Genomic DNA, 23,204 nt, shown 5'->3' with positions numbered 1-23,204 from the left:
CAAAGACTATAATAAGAGATGAGGAAGGACACTATATCATACTCAAAGGAACTGTCCAACAAGAAGATCTAACAATTTTAAATATCTATGCCCCTAACGTGGGAGCAGCCAACTATATAAAACAATTAATAACAAAATCAAAGAAACACATCGACAATAATACAATAATTGTAGGGGACTTGAACACTCCCCTCACTGAAATGGACAGATCATCCAAGCAAAAGATCAACAAGGAAATAAAGGCCTTAAATGACACACTGGACCAGATGGACATCACAGATATATTCAGAACATTTCATCCCAAAGCAACAGAATACACATTCTTCTCTAGTGCACATGGAACATTCTCCAGAATAGATCACATTCTGGGTCCTAAATCAGGTCTCAACCGTTATCAAAAGATTGGAATCATTCCCTGCATATTTTCAGACCACAATGCTCTGAAGCTAGAACTCAATCACAAGAGGAAATTTGGAAAGAACCCAAATACATGGAGACTAAACAGCATCCTTCTAAAGAATGAATGGGTCAACCAGGAAATTAAAGAAGAGTTGAAAAAATTCATGGAAACAAATGATAATGAAAACACAACGGTTCAAAATCTGTGGGACACAACAAAGGCAGTCCTGAGAGGAAAATATATAGCGGTACAGGCCTTTCTCAAGAAACAAGAAAGGTCTCAGGTACACAACCTAACCCTACACCTAAAGGAGCTGGAGAAAGAACAAGAAAGAAACCCTAAACCCAGCAGGAGAAGAGAAATCATAAAGATCAGAGCAGAAATCAATGAAATAGAAACCAAAAAAACAATAGAACAAATCAACGAAACTAGGAGCTGGTTCTTTGAAAGAATTAATAAGATTCATAAACCCCTGGCCAGACTTATCAAAAAGAAAAGAGAAAGGACCCAAATAAATAAAATCACGAATGAAAGAGGAGAGATCACAACTAACACCAAAGAAATACAATTATAAGAACATACTATGAGCAACTCTACGCCAACAAATTTGACAATCTGGAAGAAATGGATGCATTCCTAGAGACATATAAACTACCACAACTGAACCAGGAAGAAATAGAAAGCCTGAACAGACCCATAACCAGTAAGGAGATTGAAACAGTCATCAAAAATCTCCAAACAAACAAAAGCCCAGGGCCAGACGGCTTCCCGGGGGAATTCTACCAAACATTTAAAGAAGAACTAATTCCTATTCTCCTGAAACTGTTCCAAAAAATAGAAATGGAAGAAAAACTTCCAAACTCATTTGATGAGGCCAGCATCACCTTGATCCCAAAACCAGACAAGGATCCCATCAAAAAAGAGAACTACAGACCAATATCCTTGATGAACACAGATGCAAAAATTCTCGCCAAAATACTAGCCAATAGGATTCAACAGTAATTTAAAAGGATTATTCACCACGACCAAGTGGGACTTATTCCAGGGCTGCAAGGTTGGTTCAACATCCGCAAATCAATCAATGTGATACAACACATTAATAAAAGAAAGAACAAGAACCATATGATACTCTCCATAGATGCTGAAAAAGCATTTGACAAAGTACAGCATCCCTTCCTGATCAAAACTCTTCAAAGTGTAGGGATAGAGGGCACATACCTCAATACTATCAAAGCCATCTATGAAAAACCCACCGCAAATATCATTCTCACTGGAGAAAACCTGAAAGCTTTTCCACTAAGGTCAGGAACACGGCAGGGATGTCCGTTATCACCACTGCTATTCAACATAGTACTAGAAGTCCTAGCCTCAGCAATCAGACAACAAACGGAAATTAAAGGCATCCAAATCGGCAAAGAAGAAGTCAAACTATCACTCTTTGCAGATGATATGATACTATATGTGGAAAACCCAAAAGACTCCACTCCAAAACTGCTAGAACTTGTACAGGAATTCAGTAAAGTGTCAGGATATAAAATCAATGCACAGAAATCAGTTGCATTTCTCTACACCAACAACAAGACAGAAGAAAGAGAGATTAAGGAGTCAATCCCATTTACAATTGCACCCAAAACTATAAGATACCTAGGAATAAACCTAACCAAAGAGACTAAGAATCTATACACAGAAAACTATAAAGTACTCATGAAAGAAATTGAGGAAGACACAAAGAAATGGAAAAATGTTCCATTCTCCTGGATTGGAAGAATAAATATTGTGAAAATGTCTATGCTACCTAAAGCAATCTACACATTTAATGCAATTCCTATCAAAGTACCACCCATTTTTTTCAAAGAAATGGAACAAATAATCCTAAAATTTATATGGAACCAGAAAAGACCTCGAATAGCCAAAGGAATATTGAAAAAGAAAGCCAAAGTTGGTGGCATCACAATTCCGGACTTCAAGCTCTATTACAAAGCTGTCATCATCAAGACAGCATGGTACTGGCACAAAAACAGACACATAGATCAATGGAACAGAATAGAGAGCCCAGAAATAGACCCTCAACTCTATGGTCAACTCATCTTCGACAAAGCGGGAAAGAATGTCCAATGGAAAAAAGACAGCCTCTTCAACAAATGGTGTTGGGAAAATTGGATGGCCACATGCAGAAAAATGAAATTGGATCATTTCCTTACACCACACACGAAAATAGACTCAAAATGGATGAAGGACCTCAATGTGAGAAAGGAATCCATCAAAATCCTTGAGGAGAACACAGGCAGCAACCTCTTCGACCTCAGCCGCAGCAACATCTTCCTAGGAACATCGCCAAAGGCAAAGGAAGCAAGGACAAAAATGAACTATTGGGATTTTATCAAGATCAAAAGCTTTTGCACAGCAAAGGAAACAGTTAACAAAACCAAAAGACAACTGACAGAATGGGAGAAGGTATTTGCAAATGACATATCGGATAAAGGGCTAGTGTCCAAAATCTATAAAGAACTTAGCAAACTCAACACCCAAAGAACAAATAATCCAATCAAGAAATGGGCAGAGGACATGAACAGACATTTCTGCAAAGAAGACATCCAGATGGCCAACAGACACATGAAAAAGTGCTCCACATCACTCAGCATCAGGGAAATACAAATCAAAACCACAATGAGATATCACCTCACACCAGTCAGAATGGCTAAAATTAACAAGTCAGGAAATGACAGATGCTGGCGAGGATGTGGAGAAAGGGGAACCCTCCTACACTGTTGGTGGGAATGCAAGCTGGTGCAACCACTCTGGAAAACAGCATGGAGGTTCCTCAAAATGTTGAAAATAGAACTACCCTATGACCCAGCAATTGCACTGCTGGGTATTTACCCTAAGGATACAAACGTAGTGATCCGAAGGGGCACGTGCACCCGAGTGTTTATAGCTCCAATGTCTACAATAGCCAAACTATGGAAAGAACCTAGATGTCCATCAACAGATGAATGGATAAAGAAGATGTGGTATATACACACAATGGAATACTATGCAGCCATCAAAAGAAATGAAATCTTGCCATTTGCGACGACATGGATGGAACTAGAGGGTATCATGCTTAGCGAAATAAGTCAATCGGAGAAAGACAACTATCATATGATCTCCCTGATATGAGGGAGAGGAGATGCAACATGGGGGCTTAAGGGGGTAGGAGAAGAGTAAATGAAACAAGATGGTTTTGGGAGGGAGACAAACCATAAGTGACTCTTAATCTCACAAAACAAACTGAGGGTTGATGGGGGGAGGGGGGTTTGGAGAGGGGGCGTGGGGTTATGGACATTGGACATTGGGGAGGGTATGTGCTATGGTGAGTGCTGTGAAGTGTGTAAACCTGGCGATTCACAGACCTGTACCCCTGGGGATAAAAATATATTATATGTTTATAAAAAATAAAATTTAATAAAAAAAAAAAGATTTAGGGAGAATTTATGTGCTAATTTTAGGACCCTCATCTATTTGTGGCTACTTTCAATTCTCTTTTTTTTTTTTTTTTTTGACTCATCAGTACCTACAAGTCTTATTCATCACATCTCAAACCTGCTCTCTGTTTCCCTACTCAGAGTATAATCTCTTTCTACTGCTGCATTATCTTGTCTTGTCATGGTTAGGCTGCTTTCTGAACGCTAATTTTTTTTATCTGTCTCTAAATGAATCTTCAGTCTATTGTGGGGTTTGCAGATGACTCTACTGGTTTCAGATATTTATTTCCCCATTTTCATATAAATTGAAATATGTAGTGTTTGTTGTCTTCTATTATACTGTAATCAAGAGTAATGGGAAGTTTTGCATTCTCTCTATTGATTAGTATATGTTACTGGAGGACGTATGGAGAGATTAAAATGTGTGTAGTTGTTTTTTTTTTTACGCTATATAAACAGAATTATATTTAGAAAATACCTGAATGTCCAGAAGCAAATAGAAAAACAGAAACCATTATCTTCCCAACATAAATTTCCAGGGGATAGGGAAAAGATTTCTGATTGAAGGTAGCATTGCAAAAATTAAAAGCTACTTCCTGTCTAGAAGTTACATCCAGCCAATTTAATAAACCAATTACAGAGGAATAACATGTTCATTATTGATGTAGGCACTTTAAGAAATAAGAAAAAATGCCGTAACTGTATTTTTTTGCCCATACTTTTCCAACAAAGAGCACTTTCACACCACTGGGTCCAACTCTGGCAAGGTCTCAGAATCTAGACAACAGAAGAAGACACAGAACTTAAAGGGTTCTATTTTTCAGGACCTTTTTCACCACTTGCTTTTTTTGAGAAAATCCAATATGGCTTGCCTCTCTGCCCACACCCAGATGAGGTGCTTGCTCCAGATATGGAAGCTGCCAGGGTGGCTCTGTTCTCACCATCTGAGAGCTTGGAAACAGACAAAAGATATGGGAAGGGCTTTAGGACACAAAGAGTTGACTTTATGAAGTGCTTACTTGTGGAACAAATGAGGGCATGGATTTATATTCAAAAACTGTCCCAAAATGAACAGATTCAGAAGCTATGTGGATGAGCTCTTTTTTTTTTAATTTTTTATTTTTTCAGCGTAACAGTATTCGTTATTTTTGCACCACACCCAGAGCTCCATGCAATCCGTGTCCTCTCCAATACCCACCACCTGGATCCCCCAAGCTCCCACCCCCACCTCTTCAAAACCCTCAGATTGTTTTTCAGAGTCCATAGTCTCTCATGGTTCACCTCCCCTTCCAATGAGCTCTTAATAATAGCACAACTAGAGTAGGCTGTGACAGCCTGGAGACCCCAACTAAATTGGAACTACATCATTTCCAATTAGGGAATCAGTATCCTCGTAAACCATCCTATCTGAGAGGGTTAAATATATTGCCCAGTGCCTACTCTTCTTTTTGTGGGCTAATGCATGTGCTAGAAAATATTTATGAATACAGAAAAATTAACATAAAAAAGAAGCATAAAACATAGCTCCTACTTAAAGAAAACAAATTAGTATGAGAGATAAGACAGTCATACAAAAGCAAATACTAATATGAGTTACTAATACAAAGGTTTAAGAAGCAGTATGAATAAGGGTCAAATAAAAGTAGAAATGACAGGGGCACCTGGGTGGCTCAGTGGGTTAAACCCTCTGCCTTCGGTTCAGGTCATGATCCCAGGGTCCTGGGATGGAGCCCCGAGTCGGGCTCTCTGCTCAGCAGGGAGCCTGCTTCCCTTCCTCTCTCTCTCTGCCTGCCTCTCTGCCTACTTGTGATCTCTATCTGTCAAATAAATAAATTAAATCTTTTAAAAAAAAAAAAAGAAAAAGTAGAACTGACAGAAGTTACACATTTAGAGAAGATTTTCTGAACTGACTCAAGTGAAGATTTCCTATCATTGTGGCTCTAGTCAGACATCTATTCACCAGTTCTGGGGCTATTCAGAAGTATAGATTAAGTACAATTTTTAATGGGCTGTCCAAGTATTTCAGTTTAAAAGACCTGATAACCAATTAGTCATGATCAAAAATATCTATGGTGAGATCATTCTTACCATCAAGGTAGAAACCCAGTAAGTATACCAATTTTATCATCTCTTAACAGAATCTCTTAGCAAAGAGAACACCCACTATGTTTCTTGCCAAAGATGTTCTTGCCCCTTTCACCAAATATTTTTCAACATCTTGGTGAAAACAGTATCATCTGGGTCTTCTACAGAGAAAAAGTGAGGGGGTAAGGATTAGGTTGTGGTCACAACTCATAAATCTATTTCAGCATTCCTATCTTTGCAATGTATTTAACTTTTGGGGGGAAATAATTATAATTACTTACCCAGTTCCAGACAGGTAACTAGAATCCCCTTCTCCTTTATAAACAGGAATTCTATTTTATTTCTGCTAATGGTAATCTGCAATGGAAAAAAAAGAAAGACGACTATTTTTAGCCTCATTACAACTTAAGGTGACCAATGAAATATCAGAAGTAGTCATTGGGTAGGCTTATTAAGAAAACTCTTTAAAGGATAACTGACTTATCCAGTCAGTAGTTTACTCTGTGATTATTGATTACCAGAGTTCAGGGGTCAGTCAAGAATTTGGAAAGAATTTATATTTATATGCTGGCAGTCTGAGCTCAACTGGGACCTCTTATTATTTAGTGTGAGGGGTCCAAAGGGAATGTATTAAGACATCCAGGAAGAAGCTGCAAGACTTATGATTTAGCCTCAGAATTGCTGAAGGTAACTTGTGTTGTATTCTGTTGGTTAATATGTCCATAAAGCTAGTGCCAGCCAGTTCAAGGCAAGGAGGGAGAAGACTTCATGCCTTACTTAGAGGAGTAGCAAAGAACTTTTAGCCATCTTTATTACAGGTATTCTTTTTTTCACCTTTTCCCCAGAAATCCTTAAAGGGGTAAAAATGATCTGCATACTATGGATGGATATGAAACTAATTTATAAACAGACAAAACAAGTCCAATTTTAGCCAAGCGTAAAAGGAGTCTCATTACAAAAAGAAACACAAAGCAAGAATTCAAACTCCCATCAGACATTATTGTGAAGGCTTTGTGGACTAGGAGGGGAGGTATAAACTGTTAAGTACCTAACAGACCTTAAAACTCATGTTCTTCCATAAGTGACTCTTAATCTCACAAAACAAACCGAGGGTTGATGGGGGTAGGGGGGTTGGGAGGGGGGGTGGGGTTATGGACATTGGGGAGGGTATGTGCTATGGTGAGTGCTGTGAAGTGTGTGAACCTGGCGATTCACAGACTGTACCCTTGGGGATAAAAATATATGTTTATAAAAAATAAAATTAAAAAAAAAACAACAAAGAAACTCATGTTCTTTAAGGACCCCAAAATTGGGCAAGTCATATCCAAACTAAGAATAATGACCTACATCAGACATCTCTCAAATCTCTGAACAGGAACTCTTGAGTTTACTATAGTATGGTCGCCAGGGACCATGGTGCCTCCATACACACAGCATGGAGCCACCTGGAGCTGAGACACCCAAGTCCTGGTGACCGAACACAGGACCTTACTGTTCTCCTACCAAAGTTCACACAGACATTCCAGCATAGAACCCACTTTGGAAGTTTTGGTTTTTCCTGCTAAGGGAACTCTGATTAAATAGATCTCTCACCACTTGATAGTATCTCAGGTTTTTTGTTATTATTGTTGTTTTTGTGGGGGAGAGGGTGTTTGTTTCGGAAAATGGCATAATAAAAATTGGAAAGGGAAAACTAGAATAGGAAACATTCCTTTTATTATTTTGTCTGCCCTTCTTCATTCCTGCTAAATGCAGTGTACACTTAAGAAAAATAAAATGTATGTCCACTATCTGATAAACTTATTTTCCTGAGTGGTTCTGAAAATGACCCATATGCCATCTCTTGAGCCCCATTATGACAGACTGCAAAGTTTTATGAGACTGTAGTTAGCAGAAGAATCTGAGGCCATAGAATATTAATTCACAAATAAGCACAACAAGATGCCCAGGAATCAAAATAATTGATTTTTGCTCTACTAACTTCACTCTCCTGACAACAGTGTTTGATCAAATATATGAAACATGATTCATTCAATCACCTTAATATAAGGGATTTGAGCTTACGTTTCTCCATTAGATTTAAAAAATTATTCTCTGTAACAATAGATTTTTATTCCGCCTAAGGAATCAACTGCTAATTAGTCTTTTTTCCTCACAATATATAAACATCTTAATTTTTTAAAAAATCAGTATTCAAAATATTTGAAAAACTAATTACATTGAGCTTCTTTTATAATGTTTTTATTAAAAATATTTTCATTTCGATTCCATTATTCCTGCAAGGCATTGGCTTTAATTGATCTAATTTTAATAGTTTCTCACATGATGTATGTCACTGGTTTATATTAACATTCTGTCATCAACTAAATAAAAAGCTTCCTTCTTGGTATAGTTACTCTATAGTTAAAATCACATCATAAGTGTACTTGTTCAAAGTTTAGAATTAGGTTTTTTTTTTTAATACTCAAATGTAAGAAAAGCAAATAGAAATACATGACAAATTTATCAACAGTTGAGAATTTTACCAAAAAATCAATTATAAGAGAATTTATTATTTCCTAGACTTGATTATTTTTCTTTCAGTTGACCTAGATGAAAATTCTGGATGATGTCTACTTATAACTGGTTTTCATTACTTTTGTTATTCAAAGGATATTCAAAAGGTTGTAGATTGTCATTAGGAAGAAGTCCTTGCTCCCTCAATACCCCCATAAACTCTGCCAATGGAGATGATAAAATACCAGAACAATGACATACAGAAGAGTTAAAAATGATATTTTAGACTCTGAAACGTCACTTAAAACTTCTCTAAAAAAGTAGACTAAGAGCTCTAATAGAATTTTCCCTTTATTAATAAGCCAGTATATACCCCTTCTTTCTATGTCTAGATAGAATAAGCATAATCTTTATTTACATATAAAAAGTATCTTACTAAAGTATAAGGAACCTGTCCAACGATTTATAGGTGCTCACTTAGTTACAGACTTCACATTGGTCTCACTTGGACAAATATGGCTGGTTATTTTCAACTTCTTTGCTTATATGCTAGGTAGACAATTCATTCTATTACTCAACACAGGATATGGGGGGGGAGCTTATTACTGAGAAAATTTTCTATAAATTTTGTGATGTGACAGCAAACAATACAGAGTCCATGTCCTCAGAGTTTGTTCATACCATTTCTTAAAGAGAAGAAAATATGCTCCAAAAGCACCTGATACTCTAAACTTTTCATGTTCAGATTCCACTGATCTTGAATCGAGGTCATCTCTATTAACTACTGTTGGCTATTTTTTCTTTAAAGTTTAGTTAGTTCTCTCAACCTCAACTACTTCATTTTTCTCATGTTTGAACAGACTATACCTTTCATCATACACACTCCACTTATACCTATTTTTTCGTTCATACTTTATATTTCCAAGCTAATTTTAAGGTCAAACTGTATCTTCAAGGTAGATATCAGCTTAAGTGTTTTTTTTTCTTTACCTTTCTAGTTTAAATTAGGTGGACTTCCTATATTTTTAAAGTCCTAGCACTCAAAACATTTTTTACATCATCTGTTTGCAATGCATATATCCCAAACAAAACTAGAAACTTCCTGAAACAAACATGTTTTTGTATATGACAAAAATAATATAATGACAACACATATATAATATGAAAGATGGGGTCTCTTCTATACACCATCTGAAATCATGAATCTTGTAATTGGCCAATGAAGTAAGTGAAGGGCTGATAGCCCAAAACGGGAAGTTCAGAAGGGCACTGTTTGTAAATAGTTCATCTATAGATTGTATGTATATGGGCTTGAATGAATAACAACCTCACACTCTTCCTTATCCCTGCAAAAATAAACAAACAAACAAACAGCAAAAATCTCATTTCCTGAAAAACAGCTTCTAAATTATTAGTTCCATATGACAGGGCTAAAAAATGGCGTAGGGACAAAAATAATATAAGAGTTTGAATATATCTAACAACTAAACTGACTAGTCGTAGGACACCACCTCCCCACAAATATATTAATGTCATTGATTCATCATACACAACAAGGTGTTTTCAGAAAAAAATATTAATTACCACTTATAATGATAGGTACAGCAGTGGTTGCCACTTTGCAAGGTGTGACTGGGTTGCCTTGTGTCTAGAATTCTCCCTGATTCAGCCACAGGGACTTTAGATGATAGAAGACAGTTTCTATGTAAAAATTATAGTCTTTTCAAAAGTACTAAAGACAAAAAAAAAAAAAAAAAAAGACACTGACCCAAAGAGAGTTTTTCAAAATTTATAAATTTGTTTCTCCCAGGGGATTTTGCTAATTTTCCCATCAGATAATGACAGCTATATCCTATAAAATAAAACAGAAATTACTCCTGTCGGTATTATAATAAACCAGTTAATATTGAGTACTTTTATGAGGTAAGAACTGAAAAACAAGTTCTTCTTGAAAACATTGGATGAAATATTAATTTATATCATTGCAAAAATAATTTATAGTTTATAGTGTAGAAATCTATATCAAGTTTTCTTAGTTACAATTGAATATTCCATAATCATGACTGGCTACATAATTTGTGGAGCTAAGTGCAAGAGGAAAGTGTTGGGCCCCGTCCTCAAAATTATTAAAACTTTCAAGGCAGTGACAGCAGACCATGAAATCAAGCAAAGGACACTGTGTGACTGAAAAGATTGTATGTATTGGCTATAATTTAGAGTTTTATATACATATACATAAAATTACAAATAAAAATCCTTCATCTTCCAGAAGAACAGGCACAGCTATCAGCATTTGCACACAAAGACACTGTAGCACAGAAAAGCATGATCTAGCTAAAGCTTCCCAAGCAGTCAGCAGGAGTACTCGGGCAATAACTTATGTGTCCTAACTCCAGTCTTGCTCTCTGTTTACTTTATCAGATTTCATCTCCAAATCGAACTCCAATTTCAACAAATGGCAAAGACATTTATGACCAATATACACTGCTTCCCCTCAAAACATCACCTCTGGAGTCAGTTCTAGGAATTTAATTGTATGAGACAAACAACAACTGTTACTTTTGTGAATTACTTTTTTGCCCCATTCAGAGTCCAAAACATTGCAGGATTGGGGAAATGAGAAAACTCATAAAGCAGCAACTCTCTTCTATCCAGTGCTGCTGAGAGATGCAATTAATAAAAATGGAGAGACTCAACAGCCTAGCAGCACCCAAAGTAATAACTCCTTTTATGAATATGAGGCATAGGTCCCAGGGTATCTTGAGGCAGGTTTCTGCTCTATTGATCACATTGTCAGACAACACATTTCATATCACTGAACACGTCCTATTTCAGGAGACGTGGGAAAGGGACACTGGAGGAAACATAAATGTCAGAAGAAATAGGAATGCCTGTGAACCTCAGCACATGTTTCTTGGATTAATAAAGGTGATCTGGCTTGGGAAGCCAGTCCCAGGAGTGATTAGAAATTAGAAAAGCATCTATAGCTGGTAAAATACTTGAACATATGCTAAATATAGACAACACAGCATGAAAGTCCAAGCTATTACAAGTATTCATTTCCTGGGGACTACCAGGAAGCTATCAATTTCTCATTCTTGCTTTCATGCATTTGGCAGTTTCTTATGTACCAGGTCACACACATAGCCACACTGATTCCTATGGTATAAGTCATTCTGTTCATTGTATGCAGGTATAAACTCAATGCAATTGTCAAGTTATTCTGTGCCCTGCCTCCACAAATTTCCCCCCATTATCAGCAAGTTAAAAGTCAAGAGATTTCATCAGGTAGTTATTAAAAGGGAAGAATCCTTGGCATGACAACCAAATTCTTTTCAGTAATTATCTTTTTAAACCGGTGAACAGAAAGTTCCCTGATTCCTACACTCTCTTTTTAAGGCCCCTAACCTAGCTCTCTCTCCTTTTTCAATCCCTAGGTGGACCCTCCATTCTTTTAACTGAAAAGCAGGAAGGGCATTTGCTGGGGCACAGACATTTCTAACCATGAAAGGCCATTCCAGGTGGAAACATTTCTTTGTCATTCAGAGATCCTTTTAGTTTGACTAAGTCCCTTTTAGAGAATCAGAAAATGTATTGAACACCTACTAGCTGCTTGATGTACATTATTTCTAGATGTTTATAAGCACTACCCATGAAAATACCATTCACACTGCACAAGCTAAGTGGAATGGAGATAGATTTTGAACATAAAGATGTGAAGAAAGAGATGTAGTTTTCAGCTATGAGGATTCAGGAAGACAACCTGGGGCAGCTGGGTGGCTCAGTCATTAAGCCTCTGCCTTAGGCTCAGGTCATGATCCCAGGGTCCTGGGATTGAGCCCCGCAGCAGATTCCCTGCTCTAGAAGCCTGCTTCTCCTTCTCCCACTCTTCTGCTTGAGTTCCCTTTCTTTCTGTCTCTCTCTCTCTGTGTCAAATAAATAAATCAAATCTTTAAAAAAATTTTTTTTAAACTGGCAGTACTCAATTTCCTGAAATAGGTGAAACTGTGGGTGAAATTACAGGTTAAATCCCCCTTAATACATGGGGATTTAGAGAGTTAAACACAGTTTCAAAATTTTCTCTTTTTCCTTTTGAATTAAATTAGGTAAAACATGTGTCCCCTCTATAAGACATAGTCTTTGATTACATCTATTACAGAACAAGTATTACTGTATTGTGCAAATTTCTTTTCATATCTTTCTCTCACTGTTTTTTTGAGATTCACATTGATACTTTATTTGCTTAAAACCTAAACATTGTCAGTTAAGAAGAAATTTACTCTAGTGTATAAATCCTGACATTTAAATTCTAGGGTTCTTTTTTTCTTTTTCTTTTTCTTTAGCCTTGGTTAAATTTTATCCAAGAAACAATAAATATATATGTATTTAAAAACATGAACCATGAGAGAATGAAATAGGAAATCAAGAATGATTTAAGTTTTTGTAGGCGTTGCCTTTTTTTTTTTTTTTTTAAGTTCCTAAAAGACTGTCACAGGATAAAAGAATCACTGGCTCCAAGTCTCTTTGAGATAATAAGTGATGAAATTAAAAAGACAAACAAAAAAATAAAACATACCTTGGATGCGGGGCAGGGAATGGTGTTATGTGACCTTGTTTTAGGGTATGGTTTTCATCTTGCAAGAAGGCTTCTTTTCTGGAGGGCTCTCTGGTTCCTCCCCTTCTTCTTTGGGAGGAGTCTTTTCCTTTGATGTCTTTGAAGCTGTAGGCCAACCCTTCCCTTTGCTTTTCACGGGGTTTGGTCTCACTGTAGCCTTTAGCCTGGGTTTGGGCATTTTCTTTTCTTTTCTTTCAGGTTTGGACTTCTTAACCATGTTTTTGCTTTTCTTCTTTTGAACTGCCAAAGTCACTATCATCATCATCTAACAGGAAATCTTCCATCGCTGCCGGAATCTTTCTCTTTTTCTTTACTGCCCACATATTCCATGAGCATCTCTCTCTGATTGGAAGCTGCTTTAGAAGCTGCCTGCTGTTGCTGATACACATTTTTATGATCTTCTTTTTCATCTTTACTGGCCTCTGCTGAGTGAGAATCATCCTTCTCGGACTTCACATCTTTTTCTTCGGAGTCCTCACTATCTTCCTGTGGATTCTTTCCAGATTACCTCTTATTTTTAGCTTCTCAGGAAGATGACCAGATTTTCTTAGCTGGAGGGCCCAAATCTCTTTCCATAATCTTCATAGGCATCATCAGATTCCTGATCTTTCTGTTTCTGACAGGCCAAGACCTGTGCACTATCAGAACAGGAACGTGTCAAACAGACAAAAACCAGGATTCCCCCTACCCTGTGTGCTGGCCTCCCCTCAAAGTCTGCCAGTGGGCAAAAACCCAAGCTACTGGCTTCTAAAACTGCTGCTTCTTGGTTCAGGGTCCCTTAATCAGACCAGCTCCCCCACCCATTCCTCTGTCTCTTCAAAATGCCATATCTGTCTCTTTCTATTAGGCTGTATACCCGTTGAAGCAAAAACATATGCTAATTGTTCTTCTGTCCCCAGAACCTACCATATTATATAGCAAATCAAATCTGTAACAACAATTTTAATAATATATTACATTTTTGCATCATATTAGACATTGTGTTAAATGCCCAGTGTTCATAAAGCTAGTTCATCTTCATGATAACCCAATGATTTCAATATTTGTTAGTATTTCCATTTTAATAATGGGAAAATGAGGCTTATAATCACATACACTGAATTTAGGGTTTTGTTTCATAGACTAATCAAAAACCACAAGCCCCTGCCTAGTTAAAAGCCCAAGTTTAGCTTCCCTTCAATTTCAGCAAGCAGCCATCTGAGTACTGAGATGTAAATAAGAAAAGACTCAGGCTCCTGTGAGGGTCTCTAGGGTACAGTACACACCAGCAGGTTACATCATGGATGCTTAGTTGGAGCAACAGCCTCTCTTGAATGTGGAACATGGCCGCTCTGATAACTGACAGTTGGGAGTTCTTCATGCTATTAAAAAAGCAACTCACCCAGACCATAAGTTCTTAACATACCAGTTTTATATAACATGTTTTCTTCTATGTCAAAGAACAGAAGAGGTATGGGTGTGTATTTGTATCTTTGTGTCTTGTTTCCTTTAGATTCTTCCTACATATAGAACCATATAGCTGGGCTTTTTTTATTGTCATCCTGAAGTCTTTCGGTTTTAAACACTTGTCTTTGAATTTCTACTTCAGTAGAAAGGGACCAATTAACCAGTGGATGTATGGTTTATTTTGCTGTACATTCTTCTACAGTAACTAGTGTGTTATTTTCTCATTCTCTTTTCCATATGTCAACCAGAAGAGGAGAAATATTCTGCCTTTACCACTCCTTTCTGTCTCTACCCGTTGCTAACTATCTCCCCAAAAGGAGGAGACACTGAAGTGACTGGTCAGAGCTAAGTAGTGAACATAACATGAAAGCCCCCAACCATAAGCAGCCTTCTGCTTCCAGTTCTTTTGCCCAAATGCAGCATTCTCTCTTCTGTGTCTGGAAGTCATGAGGTAGGCACACATTGGACATGGTCCTCCAGCCTCTTCCTACTTTCCGTTCCATCTCAGATTGGGGGAGGAAGGGTATGTATGAAGCATACTTTTCATTCTTAATCCATATGATGTCTAGGATAAAAAGATTCAGAGTTGACTCCATAGACCCCAAAAATGGAAAGGTGTAGGACAGTATACTTTGACCTTCAGGCTAAAGTTTCCTGAAGGATAAAAAAAAGAGAGAGAGAGAGAGAGATCTAGAAAAGCCCTACTTTCGTTTGTGTAATATGTTTGTCTGACAATAAATAATTTTGGCCCTTTATTTTTCATTTAGCTATTTTTTTTTAATATTATCAACCTGAGAAAGGCGGAATAATGAATGATGGGATTTCAGCCCCAAAACCCTACCTTTCATGTTTAACAACTATATTTCTTTCCTCTACTTTACAATACAGCAGAGATAGGGCAAAGAGGCATCCTGAAAAGGCGGAGAGAATTTGAGGAGACAGAAAGAAATCCTTAATTCAACTTCGGACCATGATGTTTCCTGGGGCTCAGCGGCCTACATTCCTTCCTTCCCTGGCTGAAAATGGCAGATGTTAGTAGTTGTCCACCAGTATTCATAATCTCCTTCCAGAGTCTTAGCTGAGGATGTGGCCAATTAACACAGGAGTCCATTTTCCAGGAACCCTTGTGGCCAAATGACTAAGTTCTAAGCAGCAGTGGGTAAGTGTGCCACTTCTGGATCTTACTCATAAATGAGCAGGTCTGCTCTCGCCTTGGCCCTCTCTTCTTTCCTACTGACTGACCCATACATATCTGATGGCAGATGCCAGGCATCCAGAAATGAAGGTATATCCTGAGGATGGAAGAGCTTCCCTAGTGGTTATGGACTTATTTTTAACCATTATATGAAAGAGAAGTAAGCTTCTTCTGTAATTCTTAAGCCCTTGTGCCTTGGGTCTTTGGGTTACATTATTTTAGACCATATCCTAACTAATACATGTAAGGGGTTCCTCAGAAACCTGGCTTACTCTCTTTCCCTGTATTTCCTTTCCTAAAAGTACCTGATTACCCAGATCCTGAGTTCATAGTATAGTTTTCAAGATGTCTTTGGACGTGATACATTTGAGAGCTAAATTATAGCTTGTTTTTCTTGATAGAGATGTGTATTCCTTCCTTTCTACTGGGTTCTTCTAAGCTGATGATGCCTTGCTTTCATTTTATTTTTTTTTAAGATTTTATTTATTTATTTATTTATTTGACAGACAGAGATCACAAGTAGGTGGAGAGGCAGGCATAGAGGGGGGAGGGGGAAGCAAGCTCCCCACTGAGCAGAAAGCCCAATGCGGGGTTCAATCCCAGGACCCTGGGATCATGACCTGAGCGGAAGGCAGAGGCTTTAATCCACTGAGCCACCCAGGCGCCCCTTCCTTTCATTTTAAAAATCAAGGATAGTCATATTATTTTTGGTCTTTCTCTTTTTTAACCGTTACCAAAAATAAATGAAAACTTTTGGATATTTATGAGTTCACTTTTACAAATATAAGTACAGAATGATGGATGGTGCCTGACACTCCTCCAGTAATAATTTCAACATGATTTTGTTTTTCCTTTGTAATGCCTGCCTTTACCAGCCTCTCCATAGTGAATTCATTTGCCCTTCTGCAACATTTTTCACTAAAAAGCATAGCAAACACTCCAGAGAGCTGCTCAAAGGAAAAAATCCACAGTATAAATTTCCATACGTGGCAGAATCTGTAGAAAATAAGATGATATAATTCAGAGAATCAGGGATTTCAGATTATATAGACCTGGGTTCAGATAGTTCGTTATCTATGAATATTGGTTAAGTTTACCTCTTTAGACCTAAGTTTCTCAACTATGAAAGAGAATAGCAATAGTTGCCTTATGCAGATTAAATGAGATAATCTATGGAATGTGTAGTTTGTAGAGTGAATAGCACGTTGCTGACACATGGTAGCCACTAACTCGCTGTTAATTCTTCCTGCAGTTAATGTTTTGATTCTTTTCTAAATTTATCTTCACAAGTAACTGACAGTCAGTGTATTTGGAAGCAGTGTCAGAAGCCAAGATGTTTGCCTGGTTTAGAGAGAGTGAATGTTTTGTCAAGCCATTGGGGCCTACTCCAAATTCACAAAAACAACACAAAATGCTTACTGAACTGTAGAATGCTAATTATGCACCCTATTTATAATAATCTTACAAAGTCTCATTACCTACAGCAGTCACAATGCATTCATCTCATTTCTATTTAGTCTGAGAAAATTACAGGAAGGCCTTGTCATTCTTTTTGGAGTTTTCTGTATTTGGTGACATTTCCCCAGCTTGCTGCAAAACAGCAGCTGCAATTAATTACTTTTTGAATCGACTAGAGGACAGCTTGTAAGTTTTCTGCTGCCCTCTGTCAATTCTGGTACAATGAATTCTCTTTTAAACCTGCATTTTACAACTTGCATTTCAAGCATTTCAAAGATTGCAGGGCCTGAATATGAAATGGAAAATGGTGGACCATTTTGTATTTAGTATTTTCCCAGAACAGCACTATAATGATAATCAGTCAACTCTGGATCCTACTGTTTGCAATGAACAAATATTTTTGCTTTTCAAAAAATCTAAAACCCAGTAGAAATCTCCTAATTGTTGAGGTGACATCATCTTATGCCTCTAACTAAAGATTGCCACCTCTTTGGGCTTGCCTATGCTGACATCATAATTTTCCAAAGTTTTAATCATCTGAAAATGAAATGCAATGAGCAAAGAAAATCCCAGCCTGGAATTTCTTGTCAGTCGTATTTACTCAGTAATTGCTAATATTTCCACGTGTTCAAGGCAATGTTAAATGAAATGTCTTGCATTTATTTTGTCCTCAGACTTTCAGGTTGTATACAAGACAGACACATATCACAGAACCTTTTATGTTACAGAAGCCCGTTTCCATAATGATATTAAAACAAGGTAAAGGGTGATATCCATAATCAGATAAATGATTCACTGCTAAATCACTTATAAATTATTTTGGAAGGTATTTTTGAATATAGGTTTTACATAGGAAGTCTAATGGTCTTCAAAGTCACTTTAAAACCGAATGATCATGTTACATTTATAAGAAGACAATATTTGAGATGAGGTCACTGCCTGTCCTCTATGCCCCTGCTCAGCACCTGCCTTGTAGCTGCTCTACGTAAATAGCAAAGAACTCTCAGCTTCACTGATGGTAGAAGCCAGACCAATTGAAACTGACCTCATTCAGAACTTTCTAGACATAAATATTTTGAAAATATGAGGTTCAAAGAATATTGCCAAGTAAATCCACATTGAGAATAAAAAGGATTTATTAAATAAAAAGGTGTTCAAAGTGTGAGAATTTGGTTTCCTACAAATGAGTCAAAAGTCAAAAACGTAATCATTCTTACTTTTGTTGGTTCAGTCAGTTTATTCTTTTATTTTGATAGTAAGTAGTAAAACAAGATGTTAGAGGATGACTTTGTGTCTCAGGTTGAATGAATTGTCGGTATGATAGTTTATCATGGAGTCAAACATAATGGAGAGACAAATCTTCGATATGCCAGTTTTCAAACAGAATGATCCAAAACCTTTTCCCAGAATCCCAAATCTTTTCATCCCCTTCATGAATATAGTAAGGGGCCAGAGTGTGAAGAGAGGCTTTTGCAAAAGAGATTGGTGAACACAGTTCTTTAGAAAGAGCTGTTGCTTTGCTGAGATCTCACCATCCTTCTTCCAAGGGATGAGAAGCAAGGCAACAACTTGTAATTTCAAGCTTAGAAAGGGAGCTTCAGGAGTATCAAAATATAATTTTGAAAAAGTTAACTCTCATACAAATAAATTGTGAGTCTGGGTCAACAATTTATTTAACTCATTAATGAGTAAACAGCCCGGTGACAAAAGAAATACATACATAATCAACTTGCTGAATATATTCAGTATGTTGATATGTATGTTGTATTATATATATATATGTATGTGTGTATTATATATATGTATATATAATAAAATATGTAAATTATATAAATATATGTGTAACATGTAATAGCATATATGTAACATAACACATAATATACGTATAAATATAAAACATATATTATACACATATATTCACTAAAAAAACCCCGTCAGATATGTTTTCAAAGTTAGCCAGAAAATTGTATAACATCCTATAGGACAAAAAAATTATAACCATAGGAATCATTTTCTCTTCCAAAAAATCATTTGCATCTCTACTGACCAAAAAAATTGGCTTTAATTTAGTAAATATCTAACTTCCCAGAGTCTGAGACTTAATTATTGGTAAATAGTAAATCAAAAATATTACTTTTTTTAGAGTGACAGATGACCTCTGGACAGGTTAGTCAGACAATACTCTGATACTAATTTGAAAAGACACATGGTAATCTTTTTTGCCTTATTTGTAAGTTTTAGAGAACATCCTTCATAAGGAAGTCACTGAGAAAGTTTTGAAATATATTCCCCACAGTCCAGAAACAGAGAGTAGCAGCTGACTCCTGCCCGAAGAAGGTCAAGCGACCTATAGCTGGAGTATAATCAGGTCCCTGGAAATCTAGAAGGCAATAGTAGGGCAGACTGACATCCTTGACGATAGACTCTCTTTTGTGCTACTGCACTCAGATGGTTCGGAAACTCCGAGTGTTGTAGGGCTGTTCTTCACTGAGCAGCTCTGGGCCTTTGGTTGAGAGAGTAAGTACAGAGTCTTCTGGTCCTAACCAGTTCTGTCTTCTGGAGGGGCACAGGGACCTCTGGAGAAAGCCTAGGAGGATGGTGCTGGATGCCCAGGGACTGAGTTAGAGGTTAGAAGAGACCATCTGGGAGCTAGATACTGCTAGCTGATCATGACAACCGTAGGAAAGAGTGGCAAGCAGGGAACCTTTGAAGGGCCGACAAAATCACCCACAAGAGAAAGATCTAGCTTTCATCATTAGATAGGCGCACTCAGGATCACTAACTTAAGCCATCTGTCAGGCCCAGATTGCTAACAAGTGGAACACCTAAGAACTGGCCTAGAGACTCATCTACCACAACCCTTGCCTAGGCAGGAAAATGGAGAATGTGAGCATGAAGAAAGCCAAGAATAGAAGAACCTCACAACCCTCCCCAAGCAGGCTCTCTGCCTGAAGTAAATTAAATCAGAGGGGTGTGTGTATGTGTGTGTGTGTGTGTGTGTGGTCTTTATTTCCACAACACACACTCCAGATATACTGCAGTTATTCTTTTTAATTTTAAGGGAACCATATCATCTTTTTTCCTAGTTTTATTGAGATATATTTACTCACATAAATATACTAATTACTCATATAATGTTATACAATATGCTAATGTATTGTATTAGTTTAAGATGTATACAACATAATGACTTGATATATTTATATATTTCAAAATGATTATCACACTAAGTTTAGTTAACCATCCATCACCTCACACAGTTACAAATCTTGTTTTCTTGTGTTAAGAACTTTTAAGATCTATTCCCTTAGCAGTTTTCAAATATACAATATATATTTGGTATGGTAACTATAGTGACCACACTGTGCATCCCACCCCCAGAATTAATTCATCTTGTAACTAGAAGTCCGTACCTTTTGACTACCTTCACCCATTTCTCCACCCTCTACCCCAACCTGAAATAGACTAAGTTAGAGATCTGCCAACAAGCTTAGAATTTTAGTGCTTATGTGGGACTGGATATTAATTTTGGATATTGAATTTCTGAATTATGACTTTTTATGACAAACTGACTATTCTTTTTTTTTAATCTGAATGGGAACAGAGAAGTCATGAGCGTGCCCCAGTTTTCATTGAGGGGCAGGGAAGAAATATAGCACTATAAATAAAATTTTGAAGGGAGAATGGGAAATAGAAATAAAAACTCAAAAAAAAAATTCTGCACAGACCAGAATTTAACTTTTTGTCATCCTTTTCACTAGTAGTAGAAATTGCTTCCCTTATATGAGGAAATCAAAGAATGGGATTTATACACATTCCAGGACTATATCTATTCATCTCACCATGATCCTATGTTACTATTTTGGTGCTTAGCAATTGAAAGTAAAACTTCACCACCAAGTTGATGAGAATAACCACAGCTAAAGAAATCAAAATGACAGTAATGAAAAGTTTTTTCCTCATTCCACTTGTAGATGTCTGTGCTAGACTTTTTAGGTATGTGATATAAAGAAAAATGTATACCTTTCCAGTAGGGAATTTTTTTTTTTTTTTTTTGCTTTCTAATATAACATTAAATTGGTAGCCTGGAAGATATATGATATTCCTCATGAGGAATTTTTTTACTTTTCAAGGTAAAAATAAAATTTATCCATTCGAACAAAACCTTTTGTTTTGTTTTGTTTTTGGCTTTTTAAGCAAAGGATGCTGCATGGGAGGCTTTCAAAGTTAGTTTTGGGGTTGAATGCCACCTCTACCACCTTCTAGCTTTCTGATTTGAGCAAATATTTAATCTTCCAAAGTCTCAGTTTTCTCATCAATAAAATAGGGATAATAGCCATTCATTACATTTTTAAAAATTTTATTAACATACAATGTATTATTTGCTTCAGGGGTACAGGTCTGTGAATCATCAGTCTTACACAATTCACAGCACTCACCATTTCACATACCCTCTCCAATGTCCATCACCCAGCCACCTATCCCTCCCCACCACCCCCAGCAACCCTCAGTTTGTTTCCTGAGATTAAGAGTCTCATGATTTGTCTCCCTCTGTGGTCCCATCTTGTTTCATTTTTTCCCTCCCTACCTCCCACAAACCCCCGCCCTGCCTCTCAAATTCCTCATATCACAGATCATATGATAATATCTTTCTCTGATTGACTTATTTTGCTCAGCATAATACCCTCTAGTTCCATCCACATTGTTGCAAATGGCAAGATTTCATTTCTTTTGATGGCTGCATAGTATTCTAGTGTATATATATATATATATATATATATATATATATATATATATACCACATCTTCTTTATCCATTCATCTGTTGATGGACATCTAGGATCTTTCCATAGTTTGGCTATTGTGGACATTACTGCTATAAACATTCAGGTGCACATGCCCTTCAGATCACTACATTTGTATCTTTAGGATAAATACTGAGTAGTGGGATTGCTGGGTCATAGGGTAGCTCTATTTTCAACTTTTTAAGGAAACTCCATATTGTTTTCCAGAGTGGCTGCACCAGCTTGCATTCCCACCAGCACTGTAGGAGAGTTCCCCTTTCTCCACATCCTCACCAACATCTGTCATTTCCAGACTGATTAATTTTAGCCATTCTGACTGGTGTGAGGTGGTATCTCACTGTGGTTTTGATTTGTGTTTCCCTGATACTGAGTGATGCTGAGCACGTTTCATGTGTCTCTTGGCCACTTGCATGTCTTCTTTGCAGAAATATCTGTCCATGTCGTCTGCCCCCTTTTTTTTTTAATTTTTAAATTTTTTTATAAACATATAACATATTATTAGCCCCAGGGGTACAGGTCTGTGAATCGCCAGGTTTACACACCTCACAGCACTCACCATAGCACATACCCTCCCCAAGGTCCATAACCCCACCACCCTCTCCCTACTCCCCTACCCCCAACCCCCCTCAGTTTGTTTTGTGACATTAAGAGTCTCTTATGGTTGGTCTCCCTCCCAATCCCATCTTGTTTCATTTATTCTTTTCCTACTTCCCAAACCCCCCACATCGCATCTCCATTTCCTCATATCAGGGAAATCACATGATAGTTGTCTTTCTCCAATAGACTTATTTCGCTAAACATAATACCCTCTAGTTCCATCCACATTGTCGCAAATCTCTGCCCATTTCTTGATTGGATTATTTGTTCTTTGGGTGTTGAGTTTTATAACTTCTTTATACATTTTGGATACTAGCCCTTTATCTGATATGACACTTGCAAATATCTTCTCCCCTTCTGTCATTTGTCTTTTGGTTTTGCTGCCTGTTTCCTTTACTGTGCAAAAGATTTTTATCTTGATGAAGTCCCAATACTTCATTTTTGCCCTTGCTTCCCTTGACTTTGGCAATGTTTCTAGGAAGAATTAGCTGCGGCTGAGGTCGAAAACGTTGCTGCCTGTGTTCTCCTCAAGGATTTTGATGGATTCCTGTCTCACACTGAGGTCTTTCATCCATTTTGAGTCTATTTTTGTGTGTGGTGTAAGGAAATGGTCCAGTTTCATTCTTCTGCATGTGGCTGTCCAC

At 37.2% G+C, this 23,204-nt stretch overlaps 1 pseudogene; it reads right to left on the bottom strand.

Annotated features, from left to right (window-relative positions):
* Positions 1–13,061: 13,061 nt before the first annotated feature.
* Positions 13,062–23,204, bottom strand: part of LOC111159776 — a 51,060-nt pseudogene continuing 40,917 nt past the window's right edge.

This window comes from Enhydra lutris, unplaced genomic scaffold (assembly GCF_002288905.1).
Source record: "Enhydra lutris kenyoni isolate GAN:26980312 unplaced genomic scaffold, ASM228890v2 scaffoldscaffold4, whole genome shotgun sequence".
Classification (NCBI taxonomy): domain Eukaryota; kingdom Metazoa; phylum Chordata; class Mammalia; order Carnivora; family Mustelidae; genus Enhydra; species Enhydra lutris.
Note: the sequence above shows the minus strand (reverse complement) of the source record. Positions and strands in the feature narration are given on the sequence as shown.